Below are 16,556 nucleotides of genomic sequence, written 5' to 3'. Positions count from 1 at the left end.
ACATAGTCTTCAACCATTTCTTTCAGTAATCCAGAATTCTGCTCCAACAACACTGGTTTCTGTTGTTGCAATTTGGTCATCAAGTCTGCTTTATTTACAGAAACAGCTGTTTTGAATCCTCTTTATTTTTTTGCTGATGGGAAGAAACCTTGATTTCCCCACCGCAAGTTGAGGAAATCCCATGGCATCAGTCTTTTTTTATAGGTGCTTGGGAAAAATGGCCAAGAATGAAAAGCCTTAGCGACTTATAGAAACTCTGTTTTCCTGTTTCTGGCATAACTTTTCCTACCTTTTGTTCAAGCATGGCTCAGTCTATATATCTCTGTAGCCCCAACTTTGAGAGTTTTGTGATGCCCAGTGTATACAGATTCAGCCAGTTCTCAGGAAGGAACCTTCAGGGAAGGGAAGACTCTTGCAAGAATTAACTTTGGAAAGGTGCAGTTCTGGAGTTGGGGTGCAACACCCTCCTTTCTGCAGTATTTATCAACGTTTAACCTTCTTGCGTTCAGCAAGGTACAGTAAAATCCTTTTGTTTCCTCTGTGATCTTGTGCTATTGGCTGCCTAGATTAAACATCATCATTTTAATTGAGGGACCGGGTAGAATATGCTTTACTTTACCTTGGCAGTTGAGACTGAGGTTGAGCAAGTATCCTGGCCTGGAGAAAGTGATAGTACTGTCTTTGTACTATGGAGGTTGAAATTTGGTGTGTTTTCATGTGAGTAGATCTCCTTGCTTCACTTCTTTTGGACCGTATTTTGTTCATGGGATCAGGAAGATGGTCAGTCTGGTAGACTAAATCAAGAATTAACTGAAGTAGCATATACTGAAGGGGAAAAACTAAGGAAATCCAGAAAACCTGAGCTAGTGACCTGAAGAGTCTTAGTCCTCAGCAACTTATGAAGTTTATCATGTTGTTATCTGTTCCCAGGGTTTTGATGGGCTTTTCTGGAGCAGTAAGGAACTGCAATTTACAGACAACTTGTTTATGGAAAGTTTCTGCAAATGAGACTTAAGCAGCCAAATCCTACAACACCTTGTCTTTGGGGAGGATGGGGGGGTGGGATCTTGCCAGGGCTACTATAGAAGATTGTTTTTTAACTGCCAAATTGCCACTGGATCTCTGGGAAGATTTTCTGCCAGAAGATAGATCTCGGTATGTGGTGGAACTTCTGTGTGTGCTGTCTTGAGGTACAGCAGATTTTGGCTCCAGCAGCTCTGGCTCACCAGGACAATGGGAGCCTTCTATTACCTTCTACTCTGTCAGCCCTTCTTGTTTAGTTCTGTCTTACAACACAAACATGTTTCTTGTATATTTTGTTCTTCCTTCAGCAAGAACTGAATAAACAAAACCTGTGAGCTGGCTCTGACTTATACAGTCTCTTGGTTTTTTCTTGCTTTTACAGTATCAGCTTTTGTTACCAGGTTAATGAATTTTTATCTCGCTGAACATTAAAGCATCCTGGATTTTATTTTCAAAATTGTATGGATTTGAGTTCTAGATAGCTGTAAATGGCTAGAAGGGATTGACATTTTCTTTGGCTTCATGGGCTGGCATCATTCCTTGGGCTTATTTTTAAACTTTCAAAGTTAGAGAGTGTTTTGTGTTTGCATATTGCTTTGTGATTCTGCACTCCTACTTCTGTCACTCCCTGCTGGGAGTTACTTCTACATGACTTTGGTAGTGAAGAAATTCTCTCTATGGTTTAGTGGCTGAGGAGGAGGCTAGGTTCAATGTGAACTGAAGGTATATTCTGAAAGGTTAGTATCAAGTGTTCAGAGTTGTTTGTATGCAAACATTTTTCAGAGAAGCTTGCTAATAACATCTTTGCTGCAGTTGTGTTGTTTCTTTGGTCACTCTACCTCTTCTGCCTCTCCTTGTTCTTAGTAACTTTCAGTTGGTCAGTAAATAGTTGTGCATGCCATGTTATATTGTATCTTTTGTATGTGGAGGGAGGTGTCAGGAAGCTGCTAAACTGTCACTAATTTTGATTGAAGCTATTCATTGTAAAATAGAAATATCAGTGATTGACATTAAGGGCAAAGATATCTCAATATTTATTTGAAAATCCCCTTGTAAGCTATATTGTGAATATATTGGCAAATGGAGATTCAGATGGTCTGCGGAGAGTAGGATTTAAATGGATTTTTGTTAAATTTAGCTCATGATAAATGCTGAGTGTTTTTAGCAAGAATTGTAAAGCAGGAGGAGAGCAGCTATGACAAATTTTGCAGATCTTTTCTGCACATCTTATGTGTGTGGCAGCCTATGGAATGTCTCTCCCACAGTAGGAAGGGGAAGATACAGTGCATAAGGCTAGCCCACCCAGGTTTTCCTGGCCATGACTTCCTTTCATGCTTTGCTTGCTTAGTCCTGTCCAGATGTGTTTTAGTAAGTACTCCATGATCGGAGGAGTTTGCAGAATGACTTGATCATCATTTAACATTACACTCTGGGGTTTTTCTAACATAGACCACATGTATGGGAAGAGGGACTGTATTGTATTGAATTGAATCTCCCTTTTTTGGTGCCATATCCTCTCTCTTGGTGTTGGAAATCGTGATTGTTGTGGACATAAGTAATGTGAGTGTCCTAACTTGAAGTTTGATCTTTAAAAAGCTTTCAGAAAAATTAACCTTTAAAATGTGGATGTGGTATAGATTTTGTTTGGCTCATTAGTGTGTGAGATAAGGGATTCATTACTCTTTTTTTTTCTTTTTTTTTTTTTCCCTTTTTGTTTGTTTTCTTTGGTTTCTGCGGTTGGATTGCTGCAGTTTATGGCTAGCCATATATTTAGCAAATGTAATAAACAAGGTCAGATACATTAGCAACTATGTAGAAGATTATAGGGAAGAAAGTTCTAATGGGACCTCACTGACAAGACACAGATGGTACTAAGCAGTGAAGGATACCCAGAAGAACAGGCTGAGAACTGCACATTAAGTTGAATTTATGAAAGAATGCAAAAGCTAAAAGGGAAACCCCTGATCCCTAGCCGTTAGAAGACAGGTTTAGGTGATCACAGAAGGGTAATTACTTGTGTGACAGTGGCTTTGGTTGTCTGTATTCCCTACTATTCCTATCAGAAAACAAAAAAATCTCTTCCTAGTTATGATGTGTGGGCCGTATCTAGGTTCTGTTTCTGCTGAAAGGGTTTCACCTGGACTCTCAGCAGTGGTAGCTTCCTTTTGTGTTATGAAATAATACCTCCTTATGGTGCTTGTATACAGAAAACCTGTAAATGTGGTGTTTGCTCTGTTTTCAGTATCCTATATCACTAGAGCCAATTTGCAAGAAGAGTTGTAGTTTTGGGGGGCTGAGAAGGGCAGCTTGTTGGCTGTGAGCTATTTCTGGGGTCTTTACTTCCTCTTATTCTTTTTCCCTTAAAGCAAATTAAACTGTTGCAATTGCAATGATGACAATTGTCTTGGAAACACCTCCCCTTTCACAACTACTGTGTAACCAGGGTACAAAGCTGATACAAATTTCCTTTGAGGAGGAAGAATTTGACCATAAGAGTCCTTGTTTTTCTGGTTCTTCTGTGTACTTGTAGCTGGAACTGTTGACACTATCTGAGCCACTTGCTCTTTTGTTAAACTATTTCTGTTTTTTTATGTTAAACCATTTCTCCTGAATCATACTGAAATTGCTTCATTCACATTGTACTAAAATCTCTGTCAATTCACCTATTTGAAGCTGAAAAGAAGCAAAGGTAAAGGCAAGAGAAAATTCACTGCTCTCTTAACTTCTGTCATAAGCTGCCTCCAAGTTCCACATTCATAGGAGGAATGAGAAAGATCCCAATGTGAAATAGGTAACTCACAAGACCACTGTTGTTTGGTAGCTATTCTTCCAGACTGGGCCAGAGACTATATAATTTGAGTCACCTCCTTTCTGCCTCCCAGTGTTTAATTCAACTTCTAGACTCCCGCGTGTTGGGGTCCCAGCAGCCATCCACAGTGATGCTTCTTTTTCAGGCTCCATTATTCAGCAAAAAGCACCGACTGGAAGACTGGGTTAGGGGGTTCCTCCCAACACCTCCTTCCACCAGCCTGGAGATGGGGGGGGGGGTGTGGTGCAAAAAAACCCGACAAGGCAATTTCATTTTGAGTGTTGAATGTTATTACATCACATGACATAGTTGCATGTAGTGGAATGATGATGGGATTGATTGAAATTTTGGCACCTCAAAGCCATTAGTAGTGTAAAGAACTGATGTGAAACAAACGGTGAGAATCTGCACTTTTGAAATTTTGCAGTTATGCAAAGTGGATATAACATGGTCTCAGACAAACAGTTTCAATACTTAGTAAGGTAGAAGTGCTTTGTGCTCACTTTGTGTAGAATAAAAAGCTGGAAGCTAAAACCAATCATTATGTAATAGTTGAACTAACCTGTGTGGCAACTGATTGCCAGACGATGTATACTCTGCCCTCTTAGTTTTGTTGGTCTTTGGACATGTGTAAAAGACAAATGGCTATTGCATTTTCAAATAACTTTAAAGCTAAGCATTTACTAAGCTAAGCATTACAATGCTCAGCTTTTGAAAGAAGCTGCCTGTGTGTACATGATATGTGCATGTACGTGCATTGGTCTAGAGATCTCATTTAACCTTAGTAGCATTTTAAGGCTGTTAAATACTTGTTTTCATAACCTTTAAATGACATTTCCTGTTTAGTAATTAATTATTCAGGCTTAATGCTCACTAATGAATCTTACTATTTGAACATAGATAATGTTTTTTAAGAGCTTAGTGGTAGTTGAGTGCTTCTGAAAAACAGTACCTTTCGGGACTTTTTTCTTAAGAAACAAAACCAAGAAAAAAACCCCACAGAGCCTACCTGACTTGTTGTTTTCATGGTTACCTTGAGGTACTTTTCAAATAGTGAATTTGAGGTAAGATACTATAGGATACAGGGGATATGTCGACAGCTGTGAATTCTGAGTACCAGATTTGCAGTCCTGCAGAAGGGCTTTTTCCCCTTCTTTGATACTTGGGGAGTATAATGACATCTGCCAGGAGAGTGTATCCACTTGCTTTATTTGGTAGCTAGACAGCTACCTTTTATTCTTTAAATTATTCCACCTTTGAGGAGCTATAAAACAATCCAACACAGGTCTGTGATGAAAAATTTAAGTTGGACATGTGTACTTGTTACATTGTCCATGTTTGAGTGCCAGTAATGACTCTGTGCTATCATAACATGAAGTTGTACCTCTGTCTTAACAAAGTATGTGCAATGGGGTATTTTCTAGTACGTGGGGTTTTAATTTTTGTGTATTTGTAACCATTCTGCTGACTTAGCCGGAATTTTGAGTGCTCTGAAAATACCATGATTGACGTCTATGTTTTAGCATTTGAGTCTAGTACATGCACAAGTGTCATTAGCAACTGATATCCTTTAGCATTTGTTGCGTTCCTTAAGCAAAATCAGTTTTCTATTTATTTTTTTGTGCTGCTCTGTGGCTTGATTTCCTTAAATAAAAGATTAATGATTTTTTTAATACAGCCCATGAAAAATACTGCTTTGCTTATAAATGTTGTTGAAATCTGAACCTTTTGATTAATTCCTGCTGTATAGTAAGAATGTATATAGGTTTTGTTTAACTTTGAATTATGTTGATGTTGATCTGCCAAAATGAAAACTGATCTGGAGTATATTTTTGATATTAATTTTTTTATAATTGTATGCATGGAAGCACAGACTATGAGGGCACTAACACAATATAGCAAGATTAACCTGCTATCTTGAGAAACTTGCAACCAAAAGCTAAAGAGGGCCAAACCAACGAACCCGGGGAAGTCCAGTGTGCAGGAATGGCTCTCAGGAGGTGCTGGATGTACCTGCTCAGGGAGGCATGACCCAGAGCTGGCCTTCAGCGGCTGTTTGGCAAGCTCTTGTTGGTGAGGCTCAGTTTCAATAGCACTGAACAACAAGCAAATGATTCCTACCCCAAGGAAAATTTTGAAGGGGAGTTTGCAAGCTTTTTTGAGAGAAGAAGCTATTTCAAGCCCAGTTTGTGGCATGGTAGTTGAAACTCAGGTGTAACTCCCTCTGTCTTTTGTAGTTCCCATTTGAACTTCAAGTGCAAAGACTTGTCTCTCAGTGTAGGTACATCTATTCTGTGTGGATCCCAAACAGCTGAGATTGAGATCTGCGGATGAAGGGGAATTGCATTTATCTATGCCCCTTGGGATGCACTTTAGGTTTTGGGGATATTCTGCTGGATTTAAGAGCTTGTTCGGTTCAGGTCTGCTTTCTTCTCTCTCCAGTATTATGAGGAACACAGCATGTAATAATAAAATAATCACAGTGGTTATAAGTTTACCTTTTTGGGACAAAGACCTGGATGATAAGAATGTATTAGCATCTGATTCATGCAGAAAGGAAACCACAGGAGGGATGGGTTTCTTTAGGTAACTCATTCTCACTTGTACTCAGTGTCATTTAATTAAAAGAAAAATTGTACAAAACATTATGAAGAGAAAGATCTATTCAGGGATAGTGCTTTATGTCAGTTTGGCTAAGATCTTTTTATCATGAATATAGGAAATCTTATTTTTCTAGAATTTCTAAAAACTTACCTTTGCAAAGCCTAATATATATATATATACACACAGAAACTCCTTTAGGAGTATGTCTTCCTACTTGTCTTTTCCACCCAAAATAGTAAGCAAACTGAAAATCTGGCATTTCTTGTCTTGAGTTTGGACCTTATAACAGCCGATGGTGGGTTTTGTAGGAATTTTCCTGTACACAACTGTTTTCTTTCAGGCTTGTGCCTGCTAGTGACACAGCTGACTAGACCTGAAGCAGTTCATTTAAAGAAAATGGACAATAAAACTGCCAGAAGAGAAAGTCAGGCTTTGGGGACGATAAAAGGGTGGCAGGGTGGATTACTAGAAGTTCATCTGGTTTGAAGAACCATCTTGACAAGTCACACAGTGCAAAGGAGGGTGTTGAACCCTCTTGTGCTTGTCTACTCTTGCTTGCTCACTTTGCTAGAGATTAAAGGAAAAAACTACCAAACAAACCCAAAACATCGTTGGCATGCACACAGGCAGAAGTTGATAGTTGAGATGTAGCAAAATGCTGATGTGTTCAATTTCAAAATCTAGGGTAGTTATTTAAAGTTCCTCTAATCCACCACAGCCGTGTTGGAGCAGTGTTTGTCAAAATCAGGTCGCCCCATGCCCTTGGGATTCAAGTCCTTGCAGTGAATTCATCCTCTGTAGACGCAAACTTGACATGTAAAATTGTTTTCTGAGTGTCTGGTTTTTAAGCTTTTCACTTCAGAGCAAAGAAATGAGACTTCTCCACCTGGCCACCTGTTTTGGAGCAGGAGAAAACTCATGGTATCTTTACAAGCTGCGCTATCTCATTGTATTCTGTGCAGCATGAATGGGAGTGTACTGCTGCTTTCGATCAACATCCTTTTTAATGTCAGGGAAGAGAAGGCAATGAAGAGCCAGGAGCTTTTTGTTCTTATCTTCACTGCTGTTCCCTCCTTACTGAGGAGAAAAGTTCTCTTCTTATTTTTCCCATCTCTCACTTTCAGACCTAAACCCCTCTTATTAACAAGCAGCTTAACACATTAATACTTACATTACAACACTGTTCATATATACTTAAACATAGATATGCTGGCACTGCAAACAAATACAGATGCTATACCTATACAGAGGTGGTTGTGGACAGTTATTGCTTCATTTGGTAACCATCAGAAGTAAATCTCACTATTATAATTCCCTCCTCACAGGAAATTTCAGATTTCTTTACAGGAGGGACTTGTATTTACATAGGTAGTAACATTTCTAAAATGTTTCTAAATTTTTAGACTTCCAGATCTAAACTTTTGCCTCGTGCTCTGTGTCCTGTAGCCCTGAAATGCTGAAAACATCTCACAGTCAGTCTCTTAATATGTGGATTCTAATAAGTTAGAGGTCTGAGCTGGAACAAGAAGACAGGAGTCCAAGGGAACTCTGCTAGCTGGATAGCACGCTCTTGTAGATCATGGAATTTTTTCAGGGCATAAATAGCATTTAGATACTTTCACCATTATGCAACTATTTACATCTTTGTCCCCTCTCTCCTTGCAGTCTCCTTGATGTTAACCATCTTGCCCATACATAGCTTGAGGTGGAATCTTGTGATTATTTTTTTTTTCCCATACTCTTCAGTATTTCTTGGGGGTAGGGAAAAATGGGGATAATATTCCAGAGGGAATACATCACCTTATTGCTCATTATTCATCTCTTGACTTCAAAGGGCATGAATTTTCCTTCCCACCCTCTTTTAGACTGTGTTGTTCCTCCTGTCAGTGAGAATGCTGCAGTTACAGCTGCTCATTATTCGAGGTGAACAGCCCACTCTGTCTTAGTTGTAGTTGCTTTTCTAATGGTTCTGACTCTGAACAAGCAGGGTGATCTCCTGGAGCCTGAGGCTCTGGAGGTGCCATCGTTGGTTTTGTGATACTGTTCTGTTCTTTGTGCTTTATTTCTTAAGAACAGCGCATAGTTAGGGTTGAACTCCACTGAATGTAGAACTCAGCTGCTTCTGGGGCTGCTGAGAAAGTTAAAGCCACTTAACAAGTCCCAGGATTGGTCATCTAACGCTCTATTTTTATAATGCTTCCTATTTCTTTGTAGGTATTGTGACTCTAACTCTCCAGAATCATGCATGTCTGAGACTTGTTATCTAGTGAAATCTCTGTGCAAGTGGTCTCTGAATATTTGTTCTTGGGAATGCATCTCGTGGACAACAGCAAAAAGCCCAGTTCTTCAGACTGCCATTCCAGAGCATTTCTTGTGATCTTTCTGTGTCTGTCTTTCCACAGCATGCCCTCAAGTCTTTTGACAAGGTAAATATTAGCACTGGAAACTTAATTACATTCACTTTATCTCTTGTAGACAGATGCCTGTTCCTTTTTAGATAGGCTCAGATGGCAATGGGATATTGAGAGTAGCAGTATCACTTGCATTCTCCAAATTAGGCAGATTCACAAATGTTTGCAAGGTTGGAGTTATTGGTAATACTTCTCATAAAATAATCTAGAAAACAGATATATTGTAATTTGTAATCTACGAATAGGATTTTCTGTAGTACTGTACTATGTTAAGTCTAATGGAACAAGACCTGGACCTTGGCTCACTGGGGATAAATGCTTGAGCAGTCCATTTACAGAGGGGGAGATATGACACAGGAAAATAATTGTGAACAAATAAAAGCATATGCCTTGTATTATAATAGTTCAACTATGTTGCTTTTTCAAAATGGTGTCCAGAAAGAATTGAATAAGTGCTTAGAAATATCTATTCAGTTTCCTGGGGAATGTTAGAGGAAGAGATGCTCAACTGCAGAAGAAAGGAAATTCCAGGTTAGGGAGGCCTGTATGGAAGAAAGCATATAACAGTGCAGGAGGGCATGGAGATATAAATATAGAATGTCAGTAAAAGTGTATGACTCATACTGCTGTAGTAGCATAGTGCAGAATATATTTGCAGAAGTACAGAACAAAAACCCTATGGTATACTATGATGCATTTGCAGATAGTTTTCCATAGCTGGTTAATGTTTTATGCATCCTGCTTTTTTAGAGGCATTGCTAAATTGTGCTTTGATTTTTCTTTTTTTTTTTTTTTTCTTTCTTCTTTTTGTTAGGACTTTGTTTATAGATGAAGAGTTAAGTCCTCTATTGAACCTTGAACGCAGCAGTTCTGTTTGCTGGGTAGAGATGAGTTAGATTTGTTTTTAATCATGTAACTAAAATTAGCCAGCAATCTGCATTTTAAGGCATTGCTATTAAAAGTCTAAAAGTGAGATATGTATCGTAGTTTGAATTTAAAATGAGCCAGAGGCACAGCTGGTGAGGCAGTCATGACTCTTTAATCATGAGTGGAGAGAAATGAGAAGGGAATTTTCTCATCTTGCAGAATGAATGCAAAAGGGGATAGGTGCTTTAACATCTACCCCTGCCCCACCCTTCTTCCCTAGCTTTGTTTCATGGACTTCATGACCTCCCCCCCCCCCCCAGCACTTTTTTTTCTTTTGGAGCCAAGATCATATATCTGTTAGATACCAGCAGTGTGAACACAACTTCCTAAGCATTTAACTTCTTACATTTTAATTTTTCTTTCTTTTTATTCAGAGCTTTGTATGGTACTTCATGTTTCCAGTCTATCCTCTAAAAGCGAGACAGCCTTTATCCCATCTAAAACCCAAACCCAGAGGCAGGACTTCCAAGGTATCTGGAGTGTCTTGGAATTTGCCATACTCAAAAGTTATTTTTGTCCAGTCTTTCAAAGCAGTGACACATGCTATTAAGTACATGAATAATCCCATTAACTGAACATTGCCCATCTTGAGACATAACTTGGTGTAACTATGGAAGCAAAACAGAAAAAGTGTACCTGTTTTTAATGAATGAAAGTCAAAGCTGTTTAGGTGTTTAATGGTGTTGACTCTCCTGATAAAGATGGATCCGTAGCATGATAAACTTAGCATGTCATGTGAAACTGCATGTTAACTCTAGCCTATCATCCAGAATATTAAATTGACTTAATACAGCACTGCCTTTAGCAATGCTTGCCGTTGCCAAGCTCCCAATTCCCAAGGCTGTTTTTCAGCCAGATCGATTCCTTGGCTTGGTTTACCTTCCCTGTAACAAATAGTTTGAGCACAAATGAAGGCTGGTGGCCTAGGGGTGAGAATAACTATTTGGGTCCAAAGTTTCTCAAGCTGTCTTGATGTAAACTGTTGCCTTAGGAATCCTCAGTCTGTGCTTTGAGCATTTTAGTCTGTGCTAAAAGACTGTCACAGTCCTAGTGTCTTGGAGAGTTTCCCACATCCTCATAGCTTTACCTGCCTAGCTGGGTGTTTTCCATTACACTGCATTATTGTACAAGTCATTGGATGCTTAATGCTTTGATATCCCCAAGAGGCTCTGAAGGACTGGATGATGTTCCCTTGTGCTGTGTCTGTTTACATTAATGCCATGCAACAGTTCCTCCTGGTTGGATGAATTTTCTTTCATGATGCATACTTGTCTTCTAGGTTAATTTCTTAAATTACCTCCTTTTTTCTTAAAATTTTTTTAGCAGTCGAAATGGGTCACAGTGAGAAGCTAGTTGTTTGTTGGATCATAGATGAGCCACTGATTCTAGTGGTGTGAAATCCCTTATGTGTCTTGTTGGTTTGTCTTGCCCACATGCTTGTGGTTAAATTGGTCACCAGATTTGGGGACATCTGATGTAGCTCGGAATGGCAGAAATTTTTGCTCTGCTTGAGTGGAATTTTAACTGACAAATCCATAGCTACTGCAGGAGGACTGGTGATGCCCTTATGATTCTCTTCCTGTGGCACTTGTGGCCTTCTGTTGCAGGTTTAAACCTATTTATAGGGGCTTGGAAACCCTTGTGAACTGCAGCATGTTGAGTAGATGCTCTGTGGACTTCTCTGAACTAGCTACGTATTGCAACCTGTGACTGCAGAAGACTGAAAACGGCAATTGAAATTATTTCTAGTTTTCTATTGTTGACATCCCTGAAATGCTTTTGCTGCTTTGTCTGAACTTTCCTGAAGAGGTGTGACCTCAATACTATGCATAGATTTGTGTTTGTGATACATTTTTAATAGCTATTGTAAATGAATATAGAAAAAAAAAATCAGGAGCATGCCCTATTATATAAAGTTGCAGAAGTTTGTAAGGAGGTCATAGAAAGAAGATGTGTTAAGAGATGTGGGCAGCTCTGCACACTGAACTCCTCTGTAAGAGGATGAAGAGGCCATTTAAACCTTTGTCAGAGCAGATAATCCTGCTTTGTACTGAAGGTACAGGTGTTAGACTGTAGGTGTGGTACTGATGCCTGGTTTCCAGCTGCTGAATTAAATCTGTCTTCAGCCAAGAAGGAATTAAGGATGGATGGATGAATGTTTTTCTGTAAGGTCTCCCCTGCTCAAAGGCAGTTTCTAGGTACATAAGGAAGTTTCTCAGAAGGGTTGAAGGACATTAGTGATTGTTCTGAAGGACAGCAGAGATCTGTAGTTATGGGAGAAGTGTTGATTTGCCCTGTGTGGGGCAGGGAGGAAGCAGAGGCAGCCTCTAAATGTCAATTTCTAATACCTGCTCCTGTGAATTTTCATGTGAAAGGAGGCATTAGGAATTTTATATAGAACTTCCTATTTCAAGTCTGAATGACATTAAGCATTCAGTGCGAATATCCAGAGTTCATTTGAAAAGTAATTGTTAATGCAACCATGAATTGAGATAGCCTAGATGAACTCTTTTATCTAGTATTCAAAGCTTGCCTGGGTACTGAATAAAGACTTCAAGGAGATAGCACTAGTGCAATCATGATATTATCTTAAAATAGGAAAACTGATATAAAGATGAATCTGAATCCAGAGAAAATAAGTAAATTTTAATGTTCATATTTGTCAGCTGTGTTTTTATTGAGAAACCAATCTGTTTTTAAAACTAAAATGCATTTTTTTTATTTCTAATTCTCTCCAAATACTTATGTGGCTGAGCAAATTGATTAAGGAAGTGCTAAATGGGAAAACTGACATGCTCTACATCCTCAGCAGCACCATAAAGAAGCACAGCAATAACTACAGTGTCAGGCAGGAAGCAACTAGAAGTGCTCTGAAGGTTGTGAACTTGTAAATTTGAGGCCTTTCTCAACTGTCTACGCTTTGTGTAGCATAAGGGCAGAAGGATGATGTGAAGAAAATGCAGAGGAGCCTTTCTGATAGTGGATTGCTAGTGTAGTGCTGCAAGCACTGGAACATGTACGTACCTTCATCCGTATTCTGTGAGGGACGTAAGCGTGTGTTTCGGATGATTTGCTGCTGTATGTATACTGATGCAGACTGCTGTGTTTACAGTTCAAAGAGCAGGAGAAAACTAGATCTGTATGACCATGTAGAATCTCAAATGATGTAGCATACTGTTGTATGTACTGTTTACTTAAGGGACTGTTGGAAAGTTTTCCTTAAAAATCTTCTGACCTCTGTCCTTTTCTAGCTCTCTGAGCTCCTGTACTGTATGTTTCATTCAGGTTGTACACTGGAATGACACAGGATGCATAAATTATGTCTATTACTCCTTAATTCCAAATGGTACTGAACTCTCTGGCCTTTACTTGATGTAGCGTTTGCCTGCTTAAATAAGGATCAATGGCAGTGAAGTAATCTGGGACAATGTGGATGTTCACAGTTGCAGAGTTGAAGTGCCTTTTGGAACTGGAGCCTCTGTGCTCAGAACATGGCAAGATCAAGGTCTTAGGAAGCATTGTTAGTATCTTAGAAGAGCTGGAAAAGCTTTCCAGTGTTGTATGCTTCTTTCTTTCACGCAAGTTGTAGAGATGCCTTCTTCCTTTTGTACCCTCTTACTATATAGAGTCTGGTATGAAATATCTCATTTTCTGATGCCTCAGCCACTTCCATGGTTGATGTACTCTGTCCAGTTGACTCATCACTGTGTATGTTTTCTTGACTTCTAATTAAAATCTGTTCTAATATTAGACCAACATTCCTTGTTATATCACCCTTCATTCTTAAGTAATTCATCCTGCAACCTCCTTACTCTGTATGACTAATGTCTTTTTCTCAAATATTCTTAGAACATTTTAAAATACCATCTATATTATAAGCAGCACAGTAGCAATACCTCTCATTACAATCGCTTAAGGCTTTCTGTCGTAACTCAGTGCTTTCTTTTGCTTAGGGTTTTGATGAGACTTTAACCTTTTTGGTGGAATTTTCCATGCATTGGTGTTTGTCTCAGGCTGAAATTACCCCTTGAGAATGATTTTTTTTTTTTTGTTTGCTTGCTGAAAATATAATCAGTATTTCATAGAGAAGACACTTCTAAATCAGCTTCTGCTAGGTTCTCTCACAGAAAAGACATATTTTTTTTAAAAGAATTGCTAGACAGATGTGTTTGGCTGACAAATAGGAACGATTGACCATTAGCAGGAGATCGAGCATGGGAGGGGGATTGCTCACCAAACAAGAGCAGGTCTTGGGGAATGAATTTCTGTTGATTAGAAGTGAGAACTGAATTGATGAGCACTGAGAAGGAACTGGTTGCTTACCTAATCTCTGGGCATTCAAGAAGTTCTTCGTAAAAGCAAAGATTAATTTATCTGGCTTTTAATTTTTTAATGGATGTTCTCCATGTTTGCCTACCAATAACCACCTGAAACTTGTTTCCCTTATAGTGGCTAAAAGGATAACATTAATAACAAATATTTCTGTTTGTAAACAGAAACAGTTTGCATTCTTCTAGAGGTTCTCTTTGGTTTTGCCTGTGTAAGTAATTCAGTGCTTGCTTGTCCAGTGAAAGAAAATAGAATCTGTGGGTGGAAGGTGTTTTGTTGTAGCTAAGCATTATTGCTGTCTGGTTTTAATCCTTCATATATGCTTGCATTCTTCAGTTCCACTGAATTTATGGAAATAACTTTCAATAATAGAGATAAGCATACTCCAAAGCCTTTGTAAGGCTGAATTAAAACCACTGGGATCATACTGTTTCTAGTTCTATTACTTCCATTGCAACTTGGTGTTACTGTTGAAATTTCAATGTATGGCCTCAAAAATTGATCCAGTAACAGAATTGCAGAGTGAACCTTAAGGAGACCGATACCCACAGTGTAGAAGAAAAAAAAGACCAAACTTGTATAGACCCTGGCACATGGAAAAGATACTAGATAGCAGAGAAGGGGGACTTTTTCCAGTCACTAATAAAGGCACAATAAGTAGCTGATGGCAACTGTTGCAGATGATGTACTTGCTAGCCCTTAATACATAAGGGGAAATTATGTATGCAGTTTAGTTTGATTTCAGAGTAGGTGGTCATGCTGTTTTGCTCTGATCTTGTGGTCGGGGAAGCTGCAGACCACTGCACTTTTCTTCACCTTTCACAGAGCCTTGGCAGAGGGGAACAGAATTGCTTCCTTTGCACAGAACTTGACAATGAGCTGCTAGAGCAAGATGGTGATTGTGTCAGCTGCTCCCTGGTTTCTGCTGGTCACTGGCAGGGTGGGAAAATTATTTTCTTCGTGAGTAACCGGTCAGGTTTGTGCTAGGATTTTAGATTGCCTTCATCTGAATCCAGACTTGAGACAAGGTGGAGCAGTACCCTGATGTGATGATGCAAAGGATCATTTTTGTTGTGTGAGTGGCTGGTGTTTCTTGTTCATGTCTGGGTCCAGATAGAGCACCAGATTAGGTTAGGGACATAATTTTTTTCTTCCCCAAGTCAGACTTGAGAGGAACCTCTACTGCCCCTGTGTACAGGGTAGTGCTATAGACTGTGTATGACGATCTGGGTCTGCATTATCAAATACACTACTTGCTTTTCTAGAGGCCTTGTGGGTTGCTGATGTTTTTGCCTGTGGCACTTGATGCTTTTGGCCTCTGAGAGTTGAAATGCTTTAGTTAAGCTGTGGTCCTTGGGATCAATACAGCAATGTCTGGGTAGGGCTTGAGAGCCTGTGGTATATTAATGATCTGACTAGCTGTTACAGAAATTCTTTCTGGCTTTAAATTTCATAAAACTCAGCTTCGGTTCCTGTAGCTGATACAAAATAGAGCAGTCTGCCTGTTCTTTTCCAGTCCACTAATGGGATTCTGGATAGGTGCAGTAATCTGGTCTGATGTAAAAGCCTGAAGCTTAGTCTACATTTAAATTTGCTATATAATATACTGATGCATCAGTCGTCTTGCAACAGCAGCTGCAGATGTTTTTAGCAGAGATTTATACAAATTGCAAAGTAAATATACTACCTCTAGAACAAGCATATTTTTTAAACTGCAAACTGTTTTCCTAATCTCTGTAAGATATACTGGTAGTTCTCTTAATGAAACTTGTTTTAATGCTTTAACTTAACAAAATGAAGCTACTATGTTGAAAGACCTTACTTGTATTGAAAGTAGTGTATGACTGGTTTCAACTTTTCTTTGAACTGCTAGGAAGCTCCAAAGGAAGAAAATCTTTGTGTCCTTGAGAGAAAAGGACAACTAATTTTATCACTTAATTATTTCAGGGGAAGCATTATCAGTGAACTGAGAGAATGCATCTGCAAAACTTGCAATGATCAGAGTAAAAGCTACCACTGCTAGCAGATTTCTAAGGAATATGTATATACTTCTCTTGTATTTAAATATATGAAGTTAGAGGTTTCCAGTTTATTTACAAGATACCTTATCAGTTTAAACTCCACAAACCAGCAGCGCCCACCTGTGTGCCCTTCAAAAGAGTTTAACAGCACCCAAAGGAAAAGGGAGATGTTCAGGTTTCTGAAGGTTTGTGGTATGGCATGTGTTAAGAAAACCCTCAGTTGTCATCTTTGGGTGGTGTGACTGGTAGCCCCTGCTCCCGACCCTCTGTGGGATATATCTGTACTGACTGACAAGGGGAGAAGTGTGTGTGCTAAGCTGACTTACTTGATGGCCTGATGACTTGGGTTCAATTCTGGAGAGGAGTTTGAGGCTTGGTTGAACTCTGTCCATAACTCAAGGTCGTTGCAGGCTGCTTTCTGGGCTGGAATGC

At 39.2% G+C, this 16,556-nt stretch overlaps 1 protein-coding gene across 2 annotated transcripts in view; it reads left to right on the top strand.

Moving 5' to 3' along the window:
• The window catches only part of SERGEF (secretion regulating guanine nucleotide exchange factor), a 156,408-nt gene that overhangs the window by 19,735 nt on the left and 120,117 nt on the right, over positions 1–16,556 (top strand). The window lies entirely within an intron of this gene.

Source organism: Strix uralensis, chromosome 15 (genome assembly GCF_047716275.1).
Source record: "Strix uralensis isolate ZFMK-TIS-50842 chromosome 15, bStrUra1, whole genome shotgun sequence".
NCBI classification, from domain to species: Eukaryota; Metazoa; Chordata; class Aves; order Strigiformes; family Strigidae; genus Strix; species Strix uralensis.
Note: the sequence above shows the minus strand (reverse complement) of the source record. Positions and strands in the feature narration are given on the sequence as shown.